Source organism: Mustela nivalis (assembly GCF_964662115.1).
Source record: "Mustela nivalis genome assembly, chromosome: 17".
In the NCBI taxonomy this organism is placed as follows: domain Eukaryota; kingdom Metazoa; phylum Chordata; class Mammalia; order Carnivora; family Mustelidae; genus Mustela; species Mustela nivalis.
Genome location: NC_139036.1, coordinates 30,954,031 through 30,974,110, shown reverse-complemented (window position 1 = coordinate 30,974,110; position 20,080 = coordinate 30,954,031). Strand labels below are relative to the sequence as shown.

Sequence of the window (20,080 nt, the reverse complement as noted above, 5' to 3'; positions counted from 1 at the left end):
TAAGCTAAGCACCCCAGGACAAATTGCCCGGGAGGGGTCTCAGCTCCACCACCTATAAGCTGTGTGTCTTTGGCAGACGACCTCACCTCCCCTATAAAGCAGGGATGCTAATTCAGTAGTGTGCAGCATCCTGGGTGGTGGGCAGAGGTGGGGGGCAAGGGGAAGGTTCTGATTTATAGCTGTTGCCAATTTCCATGGTGTGACTGCTCCCACCACGGCCGTTTTTGAGCACCTCCAGGTAGAGGTGCACACAGTCAGTGCTCGTGAGTGGTGCAAGGGGACCCCAGCACCACAGGATGTTTAATGAGGACAGCTGCTGTCCCTGAGACGAGGACTGACCTAGCTGGAGTGCCCTGCAGGAGGCATCAGAAAGGGGGCATTTTGAGAGGTAATGGCAAAACTAAGGCAGTATTTTAAATCTCAAGGTGGGGCAGCAGCCCCAGTTACTGAGGCAGAATGTTTGGTGAAAAGAGCACTGTTGTAGGAGTCAGCAGATTGGGAGTCTGAAATTGCTGTGGGACCATGGGTCAGTCACCTACCTCCCTTCTCTGATCCCTCTGATACAATGTGAGCAGGTGGGAGATGGCTTCTCTGCAGTCTCTGGTCCTAAGATCCATGCAGACTTTCCTTTGAACCATTCCTGAGGACTTGCCCCTTTCACCTTTTTTGTGACCTGGGAGCTTATGCTTCTGGTCCCCAAGAGCACAATAAACTCCATGATGACAGCGAGCGTACATTTCTCATCCTTTTTTTTTTTTTTTTAAGAATTTTTATTTATTTATTTGACAGAGAGGGAGAAACACAAGCAGGTGGAGTAGCAGGCAGAGAGAGAGAGGGAGAAGCAGACTCCCCGCTGAGCAAGGAGCCAGATGGGGCTCAATCCTAGAAGACCAGAATCACAAAATGAGCTAAAGGCAGTAGCTTAACTGAGCCACCAGGCTCCCTGCATTTCTCATCCTATGTACCCTCGAGTGTCCTGCCTGTTGCCCTGCATATAATGGCACTCAGAGAACTAGATGAAATTGAATTTATGTCCATAGGTGGCTATCAAATCCAGCGACTACCCTAACTTTCCCTCTGACATGGCGCCACCTACTGGCCTTAGAGGGAATAGCATGCTCTTTATTCTCTTGCCCAAAATCCCGCGGAGGGTCTGTGGAGCTGGTGTGGACCGGCTTCCGTCTTGTGATGTGTCCATTAAGGGTTGGTGTGCAGTCCCGCACATAGTAGGTTCTCCATGAGTACTTTTTTTGAATCACTGAAAGAAATAATGTGGGTCTGTCTTCTGGTTTCTGTCATTTTTTAAAGTGTCTTTTTTTTTTTTTTTAAAGATTTTATTTATTTATTTGAAAGACGGAGATCACAAGTAGGCAGAGAGGCAGGCAGAGAGAGAGAGAGGGAAGCAGGCTTCCTGCGGAGCAGGGAGCCCGATGCGGGGCTCGATCCCAGGACCCTGAGATCATGACCCGAGCCAAAGGCAGCAGCCCAAACCACTGAGCCACCCAGGCGCCCCAAAGTGTCTTTTTCTATTTGTGCCTCTTTCTCTCTGATTTGGAGACTCTGCCCCTTTCTCTCTGTCCCCTAGAGGGAATGGTGGAGGTCATAACCTGAACTGTGAAAGCAAAGTAGCAACAGTTAAGAAGGAATGGCAATCTCTCAATCTCCCTGGTGCTTTTTAAGGAGCTTTCGGTTCGTTGCTCCCCGGAACCGGCCAGGGAGGGCCGCTCCCACAAGAGCCTCAGCAAGGTTGAGGGAGAACGAGCACTCTGTCCGTAGAAGACCCCAGACCTCTGGAACCTTCGGAGAGTCCTCAGCTGGGACAACCCGATGTGCACGTGCTCTGAATGTGCTCCTCCCCGAAGAAGAGTTATCATCCAGGGCTGTGGTTTCCTCACCAATTTCCTTCCAGTCCTAGGAAAGGAAGGGAACAGATCAACTGGGGCCCTTCAGGACAGCAAGGGCATCTCTAGCAAGGCATTTCTGGGCCACTGTCAGGAGGGTTTCCCTGCCCCTGGTCTGTTTCCACAGTTCACAGGCTCCCCGTGTCTCAAAACAATGGGGGGCCAGGGCAGGAGGGTATCAACTCCACAGAGATCCAGACCCCTCCCCCCTGAGAATCAGACAACCGGAATGGATAGGGTCTCAGGGGTGGGCATGCTTTAGGAGGTGCAGGGGTGGGCACCGCTGCTTTGAAGCACATTCCTGCTGGGCTCTGCCCACCCTTTGAGAATGGAAACCATCTGGGTCATCAGCCTCCCCCAGCCTCTGCCACGTGTGCCCTCCCCATGCTCTGACTCTGCGTACAAAATAAACTTGATCCTTTTGAGGATCAGGAAATAGGACATGTCTCAGGTACATTCCTTCATGTATGTTCTTTCTTTCTTTATTTATTTCAGCAAGAGACAGAGCACAAGCAGGGGGCAGAGGGAGAGGGAGAAGCGGGCTTCCCGCTGAGCAGGGAGTCTGACACGGTGCTCGATCCCAGGACCCTGGATCATGACATGAGCCAAAGGCAGATGCTTAACCAACTGAGACACCCAGGTGCCCCTTCATATGTTTCCTTTCTTTCTTCCTTTTTTTTTTTTTTTTTTTAAGATACATCTACTTAAAGATGTATAAAGATATACAAGCTTTGTGCTTTGTGTAAAGATAGACAAGCACAAGGTGCAGAGGGAGAAGGAAAGAGTCTCAAGTAGACTCTGCACTGAGCACAGAGCCCAATGTGGGGCCTTGATCTCATGCCCCTGAGATCACACCCTGAGCCAAAACCAAGAGTTGGATGCTTAACCAACTTCACCACCCAGATGCCCCTGTGTATGTCTTTCAAGATGAGGGAAACCCTCCAGAGCTGCTCACAGCCCCATTTCTCACCCAACACACCAGCTGGGGGACAGAGGTCCTGAAGATAGCTCACATACATTACAGGGTCCCCTTCTGGGCTGGGGCTCAGCCTGACCTCCCTGAAACCCCGGCCTCCCAATATAAGGCCTCCCAATATAATATTGGGGTTCTGTGCCCAAGTGAGATGGGGAGGATAGGCAACCAGCTGGGGCTTCTGCAAAGAAGAGTTCTATTGGGAGAAGGAAATGGCGAAAGGCCCCTGCGTAATTTCTCCAAATGAATTACTGATGTCAGCCTTCAGGTGGCATGGAGAAATGATCTTCTAGGAAATCCTGAAAATGGGTCTATCTCTCCCCATCCCAAGAAAGAGTTATGAAAGAAAACAAAATCAGAGCAATCTCGCACAAACACCAAAAAGCATGTGGTTGGATGTTTCTAGAGCAGAACAGCTGTTGGCCCTAGCCAGAATATTCTTTCCCCAGAATCCCCTGGGCCTGGGCCTCCCTTGGCAGCTGCCGGCCTGGGCGAGGATGCGGCGACACAGCCAGCGTCTCCCCAGATGGACCCCTATCAATGACAACAATCTTGACACAGTGCATTTTAGATCCCATAAAGGATCTTCCCTCTGTCCACCCATCCCGCCTTTCGTCCAACCATCCTTCCAAGCGCGTCTCCGGTGACATTTGCTGAGTACCTTCCCCGTGGACACTAAGTCAGCAAACAAGATAGAGAAGACCCCTGTTCTCAAGCCACTGGTGCTTCACTGGAAGGAGACAGACAATAAAGTGAAACGGTCAACAATTAAGGTGACTTGGGCTGGTGCTAAGTGCTCTGAAGCAAGTAAACGGGGCAGCGTGCCAGCGAGCCTGGGGCAGGGCTCTCAGGCAGGGCATGTGGGAGGGAGGGCATTTGGGGAGGGCCTGGGGAGGACGCCTGGGAGTCATGTTCAAAATGGAAGCTCAAGTGGGAAGGCTTTAGGCAGGAACAGGCAGGAGGAACTTAAAAGGCCCTGCTGAGTGGGGGCCCCGAGGAGGAGGAGGGAAGGAGGGGTGCAGGGCCCCGGCCGTGGAGAGGCATGGGATGGTACCCGCAGTGTACCCTATGTGGCATGAGGGCCACCAAGGGCTACCGTAGCTATGCCTGCCTTCCGGCCCCTGTGGCTGGTGTTCCAGTCTGGGGAATGGGGACAAGGCTCGGGGGGTGGGTGCGGGGCCCAGGAGCGAGCACCAAACTCAGTGCTGTTCCCCATGATTAATTAACCTGGAGCCAGAGCCCCAAGGCGCAGTGCTAAAAATACCTGCTTCCCTCTGAGACGTGGCAGCTGTCACCCAGCAACTGTTACCCATGGCCATTTGTCATAATTTGACACTGATAAGGAGTGTCCACGGGGCCGTGTGTCTGCAAGAGTCTGATCATCCCCAGCCCACCAGCCAGCTGGTCCTCGGCAACGGTCTGTGCCGTTTCCTACCTGAGCCCTTCCCCCATCCCTGAGCCCACTGCCTTGGCCACCCCTGGATGCGCCGGCCACCTGCCCATCACCCGCCAAGCTCCTTTCCCCTCCTGGAAGCTGAGCGGCCCCGCCTCAGGGGGTGCTTGCCAAAGCCTTCTCCAGAGCAGGAGCCCACGGTCGGATGCGCGTTTCACACCGCTGAGGCCCTGCTGCTCGGACTGGAGCCATCTAGCAGGGGCTCTGCCAGCCCAGGGCGGCACTTTAATTAAAATATGTAAAACATCTTGGTGGGAGTGGGTGTGAAGACACAGGAGTGGTCCTTGGACAGGAGAAATGCAGGGGCCCCCCCTCTTTCCCCCCACTCCGCCCCCTGTGGAGCTGGCCCCTCTCCAGCCCCGGAGGCCAAGGCTTGTGCCAGGAGGGCCTCCAAAGCGTGCTGGGGCGTGCTGACGTCTGTCTTGCACCATCCACCATCCACCGCTCGGCTGGGCGTGGAACTCAGCTGGGACAGAAGCAGCCTCACAGAAGAGAGGCCCCCCCAGAGCCCGCAGGCCGGCACAGCGGCCCGGAGAGTGTGCCAGGAAGGGCCCGACATCACCCCAGTTGGAATCTTCTACCCTCGCCCTCAACACCAATTTTCTTAAAGGACCCCTCGGGACGCTGCTACCTGGACGTTTACATAAACTCTTCAGCAAAGCCGGTCTATCCCCCAGACCAAGAAGCTCCGGAGGCTTCCTTGTCACTCCGACGGCCTTCCACAGGGGCAGGAACCTTGATGTGCGCCATTTAGGACCGGCACGAGCGAGCTTTTTTGCACAAAGATCCAATCAGAAAAAAAAAAAAAAAAAAAAATAGAGGCCTAAACTTTTAGTCCCCATCTTAAAATCAGAAAACGCCATTGTGCTAAACCTCCTTCCTTCCTCCCCGTCGCGGAAGGAATCGGTGAGTCTTACTGAACTGTCAGGACCTGCAAGCGGGGTGACGGGCCCAGTGTCGTGTGAGTCTCCTTCCCACCCCCAGCCGCCCCCCATCCCCAGGAGAGTGGGGACAGGAGGGAGCCCAGGGGCTCTACAATAAGCCAGCACTGAAAGGCGTTATGGCTCCCTCTGGCCGGCACCCCTCTGGCCCGGGCCAACTTCTTCAGGCTGGGCTAGAGCCACTGTCTGCATGTCGGGGTGTCAGGCTGAATTATCTGAGCTTAAAAACCAAATCCCCTCCTTCCTGGGTTACTTAACTGTCTGCCTGGCGAGGCGGGGGGATTACTGGTGACAGACACCAGGGCCTGCCTGGCTGCTCCAGACAGAGGAGCTTTGATCACCTGGAAAACTCCAGACACCAGGACTCCTAATGATGAGTAATGACCTCAAACCATCGGAAAGTTACCCAGCGCGCCGTGCGGCGGGGACACACACTGCTTCCCACCGAGGCCTGGGCGGGGGAGATAGGGTGCCGGCATCCTGTGACCTGGGGTGGGAGTGGGTCCCACTCCCACCCCAGCCAGGGTCCTGCCAGCTCACAGATGAGGCCGAGGAGTTTCTGGCTCTGGGCACTTGGCTGTCACAGGGATGGTTAGGGGCTCAAGGGCTAGAGTTTATATTCGTTCGAGAGTGCAGCCCTCCCCATTCATTCATTCCTTCGTTCATTCAACACACATTTTCCGAATGACTCCGATGAGCCAGGCATGGGGCTCGCTGCTCCAGCAGATAACTAAGATGGGCTGTCTGTCCTGAGAGCACTTGGGACCTATAGTTTCCAGTGTCACACGCTCTGTGGCTTCGGGACTCCAGACCACCCACAGCAGGGGGCTTCAGGGTAGCCTGGGCCCTTCTCACGGGGACAAGGAGCAGGCAGAGGATGGAGTTTGAAGATCCCAGGCCTGCCTAGGCTTAACGTTCAGTTAGATCCTGTGAGAGCCCCCAGCCCTACGTCTTACCCACATCCCTCCGTCTGGAACATCCTCCTGCTCTAAGCTGGCTGGGAATACATCAACCATGAGTCCTCTGTTTTGGCTTCATAGACACTTAAGCCCAGTGATTCTCAAACTTTGATATACATTACAATCTTTGGGGGAAAGTGTTAGAAGTCATTTTCAAGGTCTGGATTTCTCCCTTTAGAGATGCTAATTCAGGTCTTGGGAGACTGGAGTTAGAGCAACCGATCCTCTTGATTTGTCCTAAACTAAGGGGGTTCCTGGGATGTGAGACTTTACATTTTAAAACCAGACCTATCCCAAGAGATCTGGGACAAGTCACCCTAGCTGGGGCAGACACATTAGTCTCTGCCCAATAACATTCCTTTCTCCCTTGGGTCATAGAATTTTATTTTGATCAGGCAATAACATGCTCAGGTAAGGTGAGCCATCACCCAGCCCCAGGCTGTGAGCCTCGATGCATCGATGCATTCAATAATGCCATTCCCCAGTGCTGCTGCCTCTGACACACTTCATACCAACGAGTTGTAAAGAAAAGACATATAGAAAAGTATTTTATCTGATGTAAAAGAATGAGATTCAGGGAGTGGAGGGGGGCGCTCCTGCCTCTTTTCCTGGTTTGGACATAGTTGTATGAGAAAATGATGGTTGGAACTGTGGCAGCCATTCTGCAATCATGAGGCAACAAGCCTAAGATAAGCAATTAAATAAAAAGACACCCTCCCCCCATTTTTTACAACATAAAACACCAAACCTCAAATTATCTACCTCCAGTTTAGCTGATATGTGACTGAATCTTTCTTGTTCAGATAACTGTTGTCTGGCATTGTGTTAATTGCAGCCAAGCACATCATGACTGTTACAGGGGACCTAGAAATTAATATTTTTAACAAGATCCCCCAAATCATTCTGATGCTCTCCAACAAGCTACAACAACACTTCTCAAAGCGTCGTCTTTGTATCAGCAACGTTCAGCATACCTGGGAACTTGTTAGAAATGCAAATTCTCAGACCCAACCCAGACCTTCTGAATCAGACACTCTGGGAGGTGGGGCCCAGCAGTCTGTGTTTTAACTAAGCCTCCAGATGATTCTGAAGATTGCCAGTTTTAAAATCATCAAGCTAAGGGGCACCTGGGTGCCTCAGTTGGTTAAGTGTCTAGCTAAGTGTCTTGATCTCAGGTCTCGAGCTTGGGATTGTGAGTTCAAGCCCCACAGTGGGCTCCAAGCTGGGTGAGGAACCTACTTAAAATAATAATAATAATAAATCATTGAGCTAATCAATATCTAAGACTCCCTAATATTAGACCCCAAAAACTTCTGGAGGAGGATTTTAAACTTAACCCATGTCACACCTGCTTCCTTGATTAGAAAACGTGATAGGTCTTGCCTTCTGTGCTTTTTCTCCTCCTCCCTAGTCTCTCCTCTTGAGAATCTTGCACTAGTCAAATGCTGTGGGTCAGATTTGTCCTGGCCTGTGTAATTGCCCAGCATGTGGTGATCGGGGAGGGAGGGAAGTCTTCGTGGTCAGAGCTGGCCAGGGCAGGAGTGAACTCAGGAGGCCTAGCCTACTGAGGGAGTGTGGACGTCCGTGTCCCTGACCTGGTCATCCTGGCTAAGTGTGTCTACCCACCATGAATGTCCACTCGTCAGCCATCACGGGGCACCGCGGAAGCCCAGGAGGAGGGGAAGGGGGCGGCCCAAGCAGCTTCCCCTTCTCTTCCTTCCTCGGGGAGGCTCCAGCCGGCCTTTTATATTTCAGGGAGTCCCCCACTTCTCCACATAATGATTTACTGAAACCCCAGCGAGAGTCCAACAGGCAGAAACCAAACAATAGACTTCACGTGGTGCGGGGAATCCATTCTCAGTTAGCTAAAAAAGAAATTATTAAGTCCCTAATTACACTCCCTGTTACAATACTTTTCTCAGCATTTCACATACAGTTCTGTATTTTGTTCTTCTTCTTCACGACTGAGTACACTGTCAAGTGATTCTCCTGTAAGTATCGCATTAATAATAATAATTTACCAAACATAAAAATAACGATACTCACTCCTACCCTTCATTTAGTGCTGTCCACATAGCAGGCCCAGGGGCTTCCCACACACTATCCCTTTGAGACGGAAAAGCCACCAGCCTCATGAGGCTACACCTTGGTCCCGGGGGAATTAGGTGTGGAAGTCCTACAGGGGTAGCTTCCTTTGTCCATCTTTCATTCGTATGTATCTGATCAGGCTGACCTGCCACCAACTCTTCAAGCACCTGCACCCCTCCCGTGGCAGGGGCCAAGCTTGCGTCGCTGCCAACAGGGACATGCTGGCCAGCAGCCTCCCACCCCCACCCCCAGGATGGCTGAGAAGGCAAGTCACCGGCTGAGGGTCTACACCCCAAATCCAGCATGCAGAAGGTACCCAGTGGTTCTGAAATGTGTTGTCAGAGAGTGAGGGTTGTGCCAAGTCCTGCCCGGCCAATCTCTGGTCAGGCGTCCCTGATGTCGCTGGCTCCCACTCACTCCCACTGGTCTTGTGTCGGGCTCATCTCTCAGAGGGCTCCCCAACCCCTAGCCAGTAACAACCGGGGTACCAACAACCAGGCACGCTTCTCAGGAAGAGCGGAGATCACCAGTATTCAGGTCCTGCTAACACCCACGGGCAGACACACGTCTACCTCACGATCATCACTGGCTGGACACGTCCTCAGCTGATCTCACGATGAACACTTCTCTAGGCTGTAATTGCTTGGTCATTATTACAACCGAGACCTGGACAGCCAGTGACATGGGTTGCTACTAAGGACATGAGGGCTGGCATAGGCAGTAAAGCCAGAAAAGGCTGATGATGGGAAGGAAACATTCCAGACTATCTCAGGGCCCTCCCACTGAGGGGAGTCAAGGTAGTACGTGAGCCTGCAGAACTAAGCAAAGAAGACTCTTCAGCTGCCAAATTTGAGGCAGTTCCTGCAGCCAAGCCATCAGGGCCAAGCAAGCTGGTTCCTCCCACACCTTGTGTTGACAGACACCAAGCGGTGGCCCCCTCCCACAGCGCCCCCTTTCCTTCTGCGTGCTAGCCTAGGGCATCTCAGCAGCTCCCCTCCCCGCCAGCACAGAAACACTTTCTTGCCACAAGCCGGGTTGCTCCAAGCCACCCAGTGCCCATCCAGGGCCTCAAGTAGAAAACCCCGAAGAAGGTCTAAAGACGAGCCTGGCTTTTAAAGGCCCTTTGGTGTGATTCACGGCACTCGGGTTGGGGAGGGGTCAGAAAGATCTCCCGGGTTGGGGAAGACAGCTCAGCAGAGCTTGGCCATGGCTTGCCAGGGAACTGCTTCTGAGACACAGTGTTCTGGGCATAATAAAAAACTTCCGCTCCGCGGGAAAGGTACTCACTGCAGACCCCTGCCAGGGTCGGGTGTTTGTCAGAGCCCAGGAAGGGGCCACGAGGGGCTCCCCACGCACCCTCAGAGTCACAAAGCCTTCAGGAATCAATCACCTTCTGCGGGACGCACATCCTGTCTGAGCAGCAGACTTTTCTCCCTCTGTGCTTGCCGGGGGAGGTCAGAGTTCACATCAAATGTCATTAATCATCTTCCCGGGGGCTGGGGCCTTCTTGGACAGTCCTATTAATCAGAGGCCTATCACACCGGCAGCCTGGCTAGGTCGCCATTGTCCTGTTTCTCACCTATCATCGGAAGATTAGATTATCAGTGACAACTGAGACACCCTTTGAGTCGCAGGGAAGCCAGAGAATGGGGTTGCTTCTATTTTTTTATTTATCCTCCCGATTTGAGGATGAGCTGTTTCTTGTCTTGTCACACTGCATCCTTTTCTTCAAAGAATCAGCTTTAGGAATCCAATTTGTCAAACTGGACAATCATTGGCAAATCCATATAAAAAAAAAAGGAAAAAAAATCTCAGCGACTTTATCAAAAGAAGTAAAATAAAGCAGAAGGTTTTAAGCGGAGCCTGAAAGGATTAGAAAATAAGTTGCGTTTGACAACAATTAATCTCTGGAAAGCGGAGCTTTGTCAAATAGGAACGGGCAGACATGTGTCCAAAAGGGATTCTGGTAATCTACACCGGAGTCTATCCAGTGCCTGGGCACGACCCCTCTTTTGGGGGCGGCGGGGGTGGAGAGGGGAGGATGTCAAGGCGAGACCCGGTGCTGAAAAAGAACAAGAAAGAAGTCCTGAGTGTTTTCTCCTGATTTTCTGCCTACCAGCAACCATGGTGGCGACACAAAGCGCACAGCGGCCCGGTTCTCCTGGGGCTGTGACTGTCTCCGTACTGGGCAGTGACTGAGCCCATCCTAGTGGCCGCTGTATGGGGTCATCTAGGAAGGGGGCACTTTCCTGCCCTTCCGAATTATAGAGATCAGGGGAGCCCCTGTGACACCTGAATCAGTTAGATGGGATAGACCTTGGTGACAGGGCACCCAGGGGCTGCAAAACCAGCTCGGGGGTTGGGGAGGGGTGGGGACGGAGAAGCAAAGACAAGCCAGGGTGGGGTGGGGCCCACAGAGCTCTCAAGACGGTCTGAGGCCTCATCCTCTACTCATTGTCGCCTGCTGGGAAGGGGCGTTCAAATCCTTCAGATCTTCCTGGTTTTCGCTAGATTCCGGAGGGCCCGGGCTTCTATGTGAACACTCCCTGTTTTAAGTGTCCACAGTTAAACAAAAAAGAAAATCACCGTGCATACTAAGCAAAACCTGTGTGGGGGGGGGTCACTTTGGCCCCCACACCTGGGATTTGTGACACTGATCTAATCTACCCGCCTGGGTGCAATCTACCCGCGGAGAAGCTGGAAACTTGCAGAGCTAACCCCACTGGTTAGAAGCAGAGCCAGTTCGAGAGCCCGGTTCTTCAGACTCCCAGACCAGTGCTCCCTGCTCTGGACCTGATTCTGTAAACCTGTAAGGGACCAGTTAGCAGGTACAGTCATCCCAAGTGCAATGAAAGTGATTGGAATCAAGAGATCCTAGACCCCACGACCTCACCTTGAAATCAGAGAAGGGACTGAGACAAGTCTCAAGTGACCGTCGTACTTTTCATGCTGTCTTCTTTTAATTTGCTACCTGACCAGCTAGCTTGCAGTGATTCTCTGTGTGGCCGCTAGAGAGGTCTGGGGCAGGAGGCCAGGGAGGGCTGTGAGCTCCATGTGGTCATATTAGCCACTGGACCACAGCCCAAAGCTGAAGCTCAGGAGCCAAGCCACCCAGTTCAAATCTTGGTTCTGCTCTGTATTAGCTGTGTGACCTCCAGCAAGCTACTCAATTTCTCTGATCTCCAGTTTCCTCGTTTTATTTATTGACTTTTTAAAGTTTGTTTTCTTTTTTTTAAAGTAAACGCTACTGCCAACGTGGGGCTCGAAACTATAACCTCAAGATCAAGAGTCGCGTGCTCCCCTGAGCTGGCCAGGTGCCCTTCCATTTCCTCATTTCAAAAATGGGAATGAGGGCGCCTGGGTGGCTCAGTGGGTTAAGCCGCTGCCTTTGGCTCAGGTCATGATCTCAGGGTCCTGGGATCGAGTCCCGCATCGGGCTCTCTGCTCAGCAGGGAGCCTGCTTCCTCCTCTCTCTCTCTGCCTGCCTCTCTGCCTATTTGTGATCTCTCTCTATCAAATAAATAAATAAAATCTTTAAAAAAAAAAATGGGAATGATGAGAACATCAACCTCAGGAGATCATTGTGAAGAAGAAAAGCAGCAGAGAGCTGAGCCTGCCACGTGGTAAGTGGCTCACTAAATTGCTATTGCTGTTTTAATCCGTAATCATAATTTACTGCGTCCTCAGTGGTCCCTGATGTGGAAACACATCACGGCATGTTGAGTCTGCATGGAACCTTAAAAACCATTCTTCTGAGACCGTCTCATCTTAGGAAAAAACAGCGGCCCGCAGATGGCCAATGGGTTTATCCTTCGCAATGGGCACGTCCGAAAACCTATGTATGCCTACAGACACGGTTCCTTTTGACCACATCCGCAGGCCTCTGCCAACCATTTCGTCTTCCTACCGTGACCTCATCGGAAATAGAAGTTTCTGCTGTAACTGGGTTTAAGGCAGAGCATACAATATTTCACCACGACGGCCCGGTGAGCACCGCATCCCGCCCCCACTCCAGGGCTCCTTACAGAAAGATTTGTGAGATGACTCGGGGCCCTACTTGCCCACTGCAAGGTTGTGACCAGCTTCGTTTTTAAAAAGGATTGTTCTCCCAGACGGTGTGTGATCACTAGGGAGAAAACGTGCCTCAGGGTAATTTCCGTGTTTGGGGAAAGACACAGGCTTTATGGCCCAGCCAGCTGATCAGTTCTGAAAACTGAACACTTCTGAAAATCAACACTTGTTGACCAAACTTGACAGGTGCGGTGTCTGTCTTTACTAGGGATTAAATAAAGACTCCTGGCGTCCGTGGGGGAGTGGCCTAGTATGGAGTGGAAGGCCGAGATTTGGTGCTGGATGGATCTGAGGACAGATCTTGACTCCCGCTTGTCCCTAGCCCATGAGATCGTTTCTTAATCTCTGAGTCTCCAGTCCTTTTGTGCGTAAAATGAAGGAAATAAAACCCACTTCATAGGACTTGGGGAGAATCCCAGAGAAAATGAATGCGCTCGGGAGCTGGGAGCTAGCTCCCTTCCGTCTCACGGCATTCCCTTGAGAAGTAGAACCTGTGCTCACAGAAAGACAAGACGGTGTCTGTCATCCATGGACAGGCATTCGCTGAGGGACCTCTACAGAGACCCTTGTTAAGTGTCCGGATGAGGCTTCTCGGGGCCAAATTCAGGTCAATGTCAAAGGAGAGGAGAGAACAATGGACACATTCATGCTTTTCGGGTTCTGTTCAGGCTTCTGGTCTGAAAGCCAACTGCTGACTTGTTTAAAGAAGAGTTTCCATCCTCCTTGGAGCTGACTGATATGGACCCTGAAACACGTTGGGTCTAGCCCTTCTAGGACATTCCAGAGGGAACATAGGGTGAGCCCGGGGTGACCTCTGCACAGATCTGCACCCTCCCCCCTGTGCTGGGCTGCTGGAGCCAGGGAGAGCCGAGTCTCCCACCCGTTTGCTTCTGCGCTATGTCCTTGCCTGCCCCGTGTTCACAGAGGCTCTTCTCTAATGCGCTGCCTAGTTTTGAGGCCAAGAAGAAAGGAAAAGAGGAATAGCTGAGGCCTCAGATAAATCTACGAGGGATCAGGAGAGACACTCCGGGCTCCCAGAAACACATGAAGACTCTGGGAGCATTCAGCCTCCTGAAACTGTGGCGCTTTCCCCGCATGCTTAATACAAGCTGACAGCCCGCATTGTTCTGCCAAAGACAAGGTAGCCGTATCCCAGTGATAGGGTGAGGGGAGCAGAGGGACAAAGGCACAGGAGCTGAGGAGGGGCGAGGGCAGGCGGTGAAAAATAAAGAGAGAGGGCCAGTGGGGGGTGCCTCTTAATCGGGGGGCCTGGCAGGAGACCCTGAGAACGGCAGCCCACTGACAGTGGAGACCAGGAGCTCCAGATGGCTTTTTGTCTCGATGCAATAAAAAATGTAATCTGACAGGCCCCGGGATGGGGCTGGGGCAACAAAAGTCTGGGGGCAGGCGGAGGGGGTTGCAGGGTGTGGGATTGGGCAGGGTTAAAGGTAGCAAGTCTGAGAAAGACAAAAAGAAGCTACTGTCTCCTCAAGCAATTACAGGCTTTGCAAATGACATTTAATTCCAGAGGTGGTGCGCACGGGGGACCAAAGCCAGGTGTTTGCTGGGCTTGGCAAGGGGAGACGTATGGGAAATGCACAGGACATTTGGCCCCTGAAGAAAGGTGATAACTTTGCCGATTAACCACGGTGTGGGTTCTTTGTGTCCACACTGCCCTCCCCCCACCTCCACGCCATTAAGGGATGATATAAAGATACAAGGCTTCCTGGCGCAGTTTAATTGCTGATAGACGGGAAAGTGATGAGCTCCGTCGTACTCTGCAGACGTCCTGTAGGAGACCAGATGCCATATTAATGCGGCTTCTCAGAGGGGGACACACCCCCGCCTGCTTCACCCGGAATATACAGACGCCCAGGGAAACAGGGGTGCCTCTGTGGCCTCGAATGGGGCTGTCGATTTTTATTAACTAATCTCTGCCTTTCAAATCACTGCGTGTTGTCTTCCCAAAAGTCTTGGTCGCTGCATGGACCCAGCACTCAGCAGGCTCTTGATAAATATTAAACAGTGAAGGTAGGGGACGGCTCCAGATTTCACCGTTAAGGGACAGTTCTCCAGGGGACAGATTCCACTGTAGAACCATGGAGGGGTCCCTGTGGCTGGAGAACAGGAAGTTTAAGGTGGGACATTGTAACGGTCCTCAGGCAGGAGGCTTAGTGGGTATTAACAAGAGCCTGTTAGCAAGATGAAAATGATAAAGCTAGAAGGTGCACGGTTCTGGTGAAGATGTGGGGAAATGGGCCTGAGCCCATGGGATGGGCCTCCACACTCTCATGTGGAGGGAAGCGGAGTAAGGCTTTTTTCAAAAACAGAGTGATGACCTTGATCACAATGTTAGCATCCACACCCTGTAAGCCAACGGTCCCACAAACCCGCCCTACGGCTATAGGACAGATGTGTGCCAGGCGTAGGCCCTGGGTGCTTATGGCAACCCCATTCACGATTTTTAAAAAAGGAGAAATGATCTTAAATACCCACCATTAGGGAAATCGGTGGTACAACCATACAGTGAAATACTCTGAGTTGTTAAAAAATAATGAAGGGAATCTACACCTATTGTTGTGGAGAGACCTTAAAGATACATCATTAACAGGGAGGATAGAGGGGGGCGCCTGGGTGGCTCAGTTGGTTAAGTGTCTGACTCTTGGTTTCAGATCAGGTCCTGATCTCAGGGTTGTGGTATCAAGGCCCATTTTGGCTCCATGTTCAATGGGGATCTGTTTGATATTCTCTCCCTCTGCCCTTCCCCTAACTTGTTCGCTCTCTCTCTCTCTCTGTCAAATAAATAAATCTTAAAAAAAAAAATGGCCCCCCAAAAAATACATACAGCGTGATAGCATGTATGCTGGAAAAAAAAAACCACCTGAAATACCTAAATATGGGTGCATGAGTAAATATATGTACATAAATGCACAGAGTGGTCATCTTTAGAGGATTTAGGCATAAAAGAATGGTGGGGAGAGGGTTGTGAAGGACCTCTTTCACATTTTATGTTTCATTTTGATAATGCAAATATCTGTGCATTACACAATTAAAATTTTTAAATATACATTTGACAAACATCCATATATATATATATATATATATATTTTTTTTTAGATTTTGTCTGTTTTTTTGAGCGAGTGAGAGCACAAGTAGGGAGAAGAGCAAAAGGAGGGGCTAAGGGTTCCAGGTAGCGATTCCTTGAAAAGAGGAATAGACTGGGGTGGCAGGCAAAGGCTTTTAGAGCAACATAGGTTGGTGGGCATCATGGGACTTTGCTCTCATTTGGCATGACTTCTGGTCCCTGAAGAATATGGTATTGGAAAAACCACCACCAGAGCTACCAGCTGAGCAGACAGAGGCACTGACTCTCATAGTCTGTTCTTATTTTTATATTGAAGGGTGAAGTGAAAAATAAGAAAGAGAAAGCTAAGATTCACCCCTACAAAAGTAGGGTGTGCCCCTGGCTCTCTTCAGATCAAGGCCCTTAGGAGTGGACTGGGAGGGATGTGAGGACAGCTCATTGGGTCTCTATTTTATTCAGAGGCCACTAACCCCCAGAAAAGGCTACAGTTCTTCTAGAGATGCTCAGCAAGGAAGCGGCCCAGGCAGAATATGATTCTGAGTCTCGAGACCCAGGATGTTCGAGATGTACAATAACCAAGTATGTGGTTTAAGATCATTTAGGAGTCATACTAAAAAGGAAAACAAGGCAGGTGATGTTAATTCTAATAAAACGTTTTTGGTTTTTCAGTCTTGGTTGTTGCTGTTGGCTTTGCTTCTAACCAAGAGGCAGGGCAGAGCTTTAAGAAGAGGGTAGCTCTCCATCACTTCTGCTGGCCAAGGTCATCCTCAGAGGGACTCAGGCTGCAGGAGGCCTGAGGGGACCCCATGTGTTGCCCAAGCAGCTCAAAAGCCAGGACTGTACAAAGAATAGAGGATGGTGTGGCTCAGGTGTGTGGCGGGTCGGGGGAGAGACGGGCCGCAGCAGGGACGTCTGCGGGATGCTAGCTGGGCGTGGCTGGGCTCACGGCCCCAGGTCTGGAAGGCTTGCGTGGAGGACCTGAGGTGAGTCCAGGAGCCCCACTTCCTCATGGCGTCCTGTCCAGATGGGGTCAGGCTTCTTGCTTCCAGGACAGGGAGCAGGCAGGCCACAGGGAAGGAGGCCACTGTAGACCCTTGTAAGGCCCGGGACTCACATGTTCTCTTCCCTCTTTATCTGTGTCCTGGAAGCCACCTTAGAGTCATCTTGTCCAAACACTCTGTTTTGCAGCAGACGAAATACCGGGGAAACAAAACAAAACAAAACACCCTAGGAAATGGGCTCCAAGAGTGGCCGAGCCAGGTTTTACACAACTGCTTACAGGAGTGGGTGTGCGTGCCGGGTGGGACTGGCCCAAGACAGGGGTGGGGGAAGGCGGGGCGAGAAAACAGGTCTGCAGAGGACAGGCAGGGGCTGCAGGCCACTCTTGCCGTCGGCACAGAGAAAGTGGCCGGAGTCTGTGCCTGGCTTGCTCAGAAAAGCACAATTCCCATCGGGATGAATGACAGCCAGAGGGATCTGGAACTGATCTGACCCGCGGCGGCCTCCCTGCGAGACTCCAAAGGACTATCCTCAACAAAAGCAATCCCATGATTGCTGACTATACACCGTAACTTCCGTGAGATGCAGGATAAAGGACTAACACCCGTCCTAGGGGGAGGACTTACAGCCTCAAGTCTGCTAGGGAGGAGGGACGGAGGCCAAATTAGATTGCATGGGGTGGGACATAGATTGGAAGAGAAGAAAGACAGTCTCAGACACTCAGACGTCACCCCAGAGCACCCAGGGGACCCAACAAATCAATGTCTCCCCAGGACTCAAAGGACAGGGCAAGTGACGGTCTTCATTGAAAGTCTGGCAGCTACAGACCAGAAGACGGATCTGAGGGCCTCCTAGGATGTCTCCTACCCTGAAGAGTGTTTACTAGAAGACCGCTGGTGGTCCCGGTCCATTCTTCTCGTTAGCATCACAGAACCAGGCCCGGCCTGCCTGCCCCTGGGAGGGCAGGTCCCCTCCAACTCGGAACTTGCCTGGACACAGGAGGCAGGGAAATAAGGTGGGCAGTGGGATTCCTCCACCTCTTCCCAGCTCTGGTGTCTCCTCTCCACCTGAGGGGAGAGGGGGATGGTTCTGAGTGACCCTCACACCCTCACATATTAATGAATATGGCCAACATGCTCAGAGAGCCAAAACGGGGGCGTTAGCCAAGGGCTGACATCATTAGAGCAAATGACAGCTATTAGTATTACGCTGTTGTTATTATGTTTGCTCTCTCAACCCTTAAATCACACTCCATCTCGCGATGGCTCGCATTTTATGTAATTATAGCTTATATAGGTAACAAATGGATATTTCTGCAAGCCGAGGAGAGAGCTTTCTGCATACATTAATTTGCTTGATTAGTTCTCTATTTGGTATGCTTTGTTCCTTCAAACTCCCCTTTCCTGTCCAGCTTCAACAGAAAATTAATGAGTTTTAACACCTTGCAAAAGTGGGCTATGCCATGGGAATACCTCGGGTGTACTCTGGGTTTTAAATCCACACATTCAGAGGCTTCCTAAAGGTTATGCAAAGGTTAACAAACAATTAATATGTTGAATCAGTGTGCTAAATCTGTTTACTCAGTCTTGGCAATCTAAAGGCCATTAGCCGTCAGCCTCAACATTTTAGATTGATCTGTCTCTTTCCTAACCCACCCCTCCTCTTGTCCCCTGGACAATTTGGGTGAGAAAGAGAAAGAAAAAAAAAATCTGAATCGAGAGGAGTAAATATCTCTGGAAAGTTGGGGTTTTCTTGCTATCCGAGTCTCAAAGCTTTGGGAAGGGCTTAGACTTGACCAAGTGGAAAGTTTTGAGAAGACAATGCAAGATGAGAAACATTCTCGCCTTTTTAACAACAGGTAAAATGTGAATTAGGCTTACAAATGGATGCCGAGTTTCTGTGTTGATTTCCTCCCTCGTTTACAGGGAGAAGGGGGCGGAGAAGAAAAGGTATGAGACACGTCCCACCCTGGGGCACTAACAGAAAGAGGCCTCCTACCGCACTGTCCTCTAAGGAGAACACCTAAGGAGAACACGTTGCAGAGTAGTGGGGGCCCAAAAGTTTCCTTTTCTTAGCAGGCAGAGGAAGAGAATAAGAAACAGCCACATTTAATCCAGGTGGTCCCCCAAGGGGTCTCCTGACTCCACAAAGAGTCTCCTCCTTCCCCACCTTTTAGGATGCTGTTGTTGACGAGGACAGTCTTGGCAAGAATGAAGGTGATGACCTTGATGAGATGGGCCACATGCTGTTCCTCCAGCCTGGCCCCTTTAAAAAAAGGCTGTGTGGCCTATATAATCCACCTCTAGCCCAGGCTTGACAGGTACAATCCCCCACATTGAACTGGACTCCCCTCTCCTTTGTTTGTCCCCACTTCTCGTGGCTTGCCCATCAGCTTGTCTCCCTAGCTAAGACCTGCTTCTTGGCTGACCATTCCTGCCCACGGGCTGCCAGCTTTGGCCCTTGGGGTACTTTCTTAGACACCATCTGATATTTGCTCTGGGACCCTGGTTTCTGGGGAGCTGGTGTCTCCAAAGGACCCAAAAGAGAAACACAAACACAACCCAGAGGACACCATGTAACACCTGTTCTGGTCAACCAACCGAGACTTAGCCAGACCCTTAAATCCCCGCCCCACTCTTCATCCACATTGGCCGAGGCAGAGACAGCCCACCAAGGCAGGAGAGAGGGCAGAGCAGGGAGAAAACAGAGAAGGAGCTGACCACATCCTGCTCCCCCAGGCCAACTTAGAGAGGAGAAGCAACAGGTTGCACAAGAGTTTCGTGGGAGACTGGACTTGACTGACAGTTTATTATTGGAAGAAATGAGACTTTCCATTAATACCTGGGCGTATCCAAAAAGCAGGAGTAAGGGGAAATGAATCCTCAGAGCCACTGTGCAGGAGCAGTGTGGGAAAGAAGAACTTTGCTTCCTCCTCACACCCTACCAAGCCCAGTTCATTCAATCACCCGGTCACTCTGTATTGTCTCTTTTTCATACTGAACTGCATGACTTATACAGAGAATGGAAAATAAACTGGATCAGGAGCCCAATGTGGGCCTCCATGCAGGGCTCGATACAAGGCTCAATATGGGGCTCGATCTCCAGATCCTGGGATCATGACCTGAGCCAAAGGCAGATGCTTAACCGACTGAGCCACCCAGGTGCCCCTAAACTCTATCTTTTAAACAGAAAGAAGAATTCCAAAATGTTCAGATTGACGAGAAAGTGTCCTGAGACAAGAGACTGGACTAACCAGGACAGGGAGGAGACGAGGTATACTCTTGGAACTTGGGCATAGGTTTCATCTAGGCTTTGTGTCTAGTGAGACTACAGATTTCAGCAGGAGCGAGTGAGGTGTCGAGCTCTGGGTTTACATCAGCCACCTGAACCGTGGGATCCAGGTGGGCAGTCGGAGTAGCCGCTACCTTTAGAATATTAGAGTACTCTTCGAGCATAAACACATTGTTACTGGCAAATTCCTGAGCCATGCACACTCAGCCTGCTCCCAGGTTGCACAGGAAAAAGGCCTTGAGGAGAGAACCCTTTGCAGCCAGGATGAGTTCTACATGCAGCCCCGGAGGGAGGCCCCGTCTTCTGATTGCAAGGCAAG

General features: G+C 51.2%; 1 long non-coding RNA gene across 1 annotated transcript in view; it reads right to left on the bottom strand.

Annotated features, from left to right (window-relative positions):
* Positions 1 to 1,513: 1,513 nt before the first annotated feature.
* LOC309851153 overlaps positions 1,514 to 20,080 on the bottom strand; it is a 45,130-nt gene continuing 26,563 nt past the window's right edge. Inside the window, exons 4-5 of the long non-coding RNA XR_014304658.1 lie at positions 9,603 to 10,377; positions 1,514 to 1,911 (exon numbers count right to left, since the gene is read on the bottom strand). This is a non-coding gene — a long non-coding RNA (uncharacterized lncRNA). The remainder of the gene's footprint in view (positions 1,912 to 9,602; positions 10,378 to 20,080) is intronic.